We start from the raw sequence: 4610 nt of genomic DNA, 5'->3' as shown, positions 1-4610 counted from the left end.
CTCCTAGTCGCTTCCTTTCTGAAGGATCGTTTGATGAGCATCTTTTGGATGCTTCAAACAAAATATTCTCCAATGAGCTGCAATAGCTCGTATTCTAATAATATTAACACCGATGAATTAAATCGAGTTTGGTTAAAAACCAAGCGGAAGAAACTCGAAGTAATCCTTCGTGAAGAAAACTGTTATAAGAAAACGTTTTAACTTATGTAAACTGAATAACCAAAAAGGGTAGATTAGTTTTTGCATTCATCAGTTCAATTATGGTGAGAACTGAACTGACGGATACTCTAACTGATCCAAACAGTTTGAAAACAATAGTTAATCAGTTAAATACACAATATATGTTTATGGATATTCAGAGACTTCAACTGCTCCTACGTCATCCCTTTTACCGCCTCGGGTAGGATCCACTAGAAGACTTTGACTTATACAACTTTTTGTACAAACTCACTCAGCTAGGACTTACTGTACTGCCTAAACTGAACTCCTATCTACGACTGAAGGCAGCACCTTCCAGCCAACACTTTTTTAACGTCTATGTGTCAAAGACTACATACACAAGTTTAACGTCTTTGTGCAAGACTGTATATGAGTGGTTGAGAGAATTTGTGTTAAAGAACTGTACAAATTGTTCTCAGACAATGAGGGAAAATGGCTTCTAAACTAAGCAAATCACACGTTAAAGTGTCCCTCTGGGCTGAATGCTTCTGAAAGCAAATGTGCAATGAGCGTGCCCTTTCTTTTCTCTCTTGAAGAAGCTTTTTGTATTGTATTTCTTTCTTTTTCTTCAGCTTCTTCTTGTTGTGTATGTCTGTTTCAGTCTTCACTGATCTTCTCTTTATATAGGCGGGAAACTGAATGTACAGTGAGACTCATTTATTGTATCTGTTGCATCTTGAATTCGTTGCTTGGACTTTGTGTCTTGACATTTCGACTGCCCTTCTGAAACGTTTTGTTTTTAATGCTCTGATGCAATGTCCATAACTGAAAGATTCTGACTGATACTTTGAACTGGTCAGCTTAACTGATCTTTAGTTGAGCTGGTGAAATAAGTTTACTCGTCAGTTGAACTGATTTCACTCTTGTTCAGTTGAACTGATCAGCTGGGTTTCTTTATCAGTTGAACACTTCTTCGGCTGGCTAGGCTTCTGAGGTTCTCCTGCTGAACCGCCTATCAACTGGACAATCAGCTGGATTGCTCAATTGACGTAACAATTAGACTGATTCAGTTTGTGCGATAAGTTAGGTCTTTAGCTTGCGATGTAAACAGCTCGTGAGTGATCCTAGATGCTGCACACTAAGGTAGATTATTAGTAACATAATAACAAGTTTTGTTATCATCAAAATCAAGATTGCGAACTTGAAAAGTTCCAACACTTTCTGCTTTCACTTGTTGACATTTCAAACTATGATATATAAATTATGCTATGTCAGATCTCATTCTTTTCCACAAAAATTGTTTCTTCAAGTCATTGTACATATTTTTACTTTCGGGGTGTACACTGAACTTAATGCAATAAGCATCACACAAAATTTGTATCCTCAACTCTGAAATGTTAGGAACTACAATACGATTATTCACAAACAAAATACCCTCATTATTGGCATGAAATTCCAATCGATGTTCTGATCTGTTGAGTTCAACTAATTTCTGAATGCTTCTATATAACCTTTGGACCTCTCTAATTTTGACAAACAACTCAGGCTCTGCTTGGAGCATAAATACTCATGCATGTTGAGTATCTACCGCAAAATCCAAACCATAAAAACAACAATCTTCTACTAGATCAGATACATTGCTAGTGATCAAAGACATATTACATACTTTTCTGCTAAAAGCATTGGCTGCTGCATTAGACTTGCCTGGATAATATTTTATCTCGCAATCATAGTCTTTCAACAAGTCTAACAAACACCTATGTCTCATGTTCAGCTCAGCTTGTGAAAGATGTATTTCAAACTCTTATGATCAGTGAATATCTCAAATGTTTCCCCATGCATAGAAGTATTGACGCCAAATCTTTAAGGCAAAAACTAATGTTGGCAGTTCCAAATCATGCACCGAGTATCTAGACTCATGTGGCATCAAATGTCGTGAAGCATAGGCAACCACACGACCATACTGCATTAACACACAACCCAATCCTTGATGTGAAGCATCATTGTTCACTGTAAATCCTCCTACACATTGTCAAAACTGGAGCACTAGTCAAACTCTACTTAAGTTCAACAAAACTAGCCACCCATGCCTGCGACCAAATAAATGGTCCATTCTTTTGTGTCAGCTCGGTAATTGACCTCGTAATTTGTTAGAATTTTTCAATAAATCTAGGATAATAGCCTGCCAAACCAATAAAACTACGTACCTCGGGAACTGATGTCGGTCTAGACAAATTGATGAATGTCTCAACTTTACTCGGATCAACTGATATACCATTACTTGAAATCAAATGTCTAACAAAAACCACTCTATCCAACCAAAACTCGTATTTGGATAATTTAGTATACAATTTTTCAGTTCTCAAAATCTGCAAAATAGCTCTCAAGTGCTCGGCATGCTAAAATTCAGATTTTGAATAAATAAGAATATCATCAATGAAGATCACAACAAATTGATCTATATGCCGTTGAAAAACACGGTTCATCAAATCTATAAATACCGCAGGTACATTAGTCAATCCAAAAGGAATAACCAAAAATTCAAAATGTCCATACCTGGTATCAAAAGTAGTCTTAGGCACATCTAACTCTCTAGATCTTAACTGATGATATCCGATTCTAAAACAAATCATAGAATATACTGACGAACCTAGCAATTGGTAAAAAGATTATCAATCCCTAGCAAAGGATACTTATCCTTTATTTTGGCTTTATTCAACTGTCTATAATATAGACAAAGCCTCATAGACCCGTATTTCTTCTTCACTAATGAGACTAGAGCACCTCAAGGTGAAACACTTGGTCTTATTTTTTCTTTTAGCCAATAGATCCTCAAGTTGTTCTTTTAATTACTTCAGTTCAATTGGCACTATCCTATAAGGAGTTCTAGAAATAGGTTGTGTACCTGGCATCAACTCAATGTTGAACTCAATCTCTCGGATTGGAGGAAATCCTGGAATCGCATATGGAAATACATCAGAAAATTCACTGACAATTGGAATATCTGCTAATTTAGGCACTGGCCTTGAAATATCAATTGCATAAATCAAGAAACATTTTGTTCCTTTCTTTAACAAACGAGTCATGGACAAAATAGTTATCAAAAGAATCTTAGCTCGAGAACCCTTACAATAGAACATTTAATGATCTGTCATATCTAGCCTAAACTTAACAACCTTCTGTAAACAGTCTACAGTAGCCCTGTATCTTTTCAACATGTCAATACCAACTATGCAGTCAAAATCAGACATATCCAATATGATACAATCAAGTTCAATGACATTATCCTCATAACGAAATCCACAACCACTTATCATTTCAGCTGACCTCATCACTTTTCCTGGTGGAGTATAAATAAATAATGTAGATGATAATAACATAGAATGCAATGAGACAAAGTGCTTAGATATGAAAGTGTGTGATACACCAATATCCATCAAAACATAAGAAGGATAAGTTGAGAGAAAACAATTACCTACAATGACATTATCTGGAGCATTATGTGCCTTATCATCGGTGAGTGCAAAAACTCAGGCCTGTTGTCTAGGTGGTTCGTAGAGCCCAGAATCAGTACACTTAAACTCATTCCTTTATTAAATTATTGAATTATTTATTTACATTTTTAAAATGATTTTAACAATGCATGATTTACTATTCACATTATTTTACATTGTTACATGTTTATTTGATGCACGTTAAAATGTTTTCTTGAGTTTATGTTTCAGGCCGATATTCGATACGGGATAAAGAAAAGAGACTGGTGACAATTTAGACGATTTACGAAAATGCAGTATTTTATTTCAAGTCAAGAAAATTGTTATTTTGAATGATTTTTGGAATTTAAGAATTTTAAAAATTAATTTAATTTATTAGGTGATTTTGAGATTTTTAAGCTTTACCAAAAAATTACTAAGTTGAGTAGTGGAGATTTTAAACCTTGTAAATTAGTTTATTAATTCTTTTAGTGGGGTTAAGTAATTAAATTAGTGTTATTTTTATTATTAATTTTTTACCTAAGTATGTTTAGCCCCTAATTATTTCCCTACACACACGTTTCAGCACACACAACACACACACATATACGTTTCATATTTTTAGAGAAAACCTAGGGTTCTTGAGGTTCTTTCAGTAGCCACCTCTTCACTTCAAAATTTCTGATAATTTTGTTGGTTTTTCGAGCAAAAAATCGTGCCACAAGTCGTCCCAAATCGAGTCTCGCATTCCCTTGCGTCGTTATATGTCGTTTCGTGAGTTCAATCAGCAAAGATATGTAAATTCTTTTATTTTTGCATCGATCTTTCCGTATTTAGTATTTTGATGAGTATTGTTTGCAAAATCCATGTATGTTGTGCAAAATTTTGAGCAAAAATGTTTGAAACAATTTTGGATCAAAATTTTAGATCTCAAAACCGAGTATGCTGTCAGTTCGAGTACTGTGAATTTTCGGTCGA

Source organism: Primulina tabacum, chromosome 14, assembly GCF_025594145.1.
Source record: "Primulina tabacum isolate GXHZ01 chromosome 14, ASM2559414v2, whole genome shotgun sequence".
Lineage (NCBI taxonomy): Eukaryota > Viridiplantae > Streptophyta > Magnoliopsida > Lamiales > Gesneriaceae > Primulina > Primulina tabacum.
Note: the sequence above shows the minus strand (reverse complement) of the source record.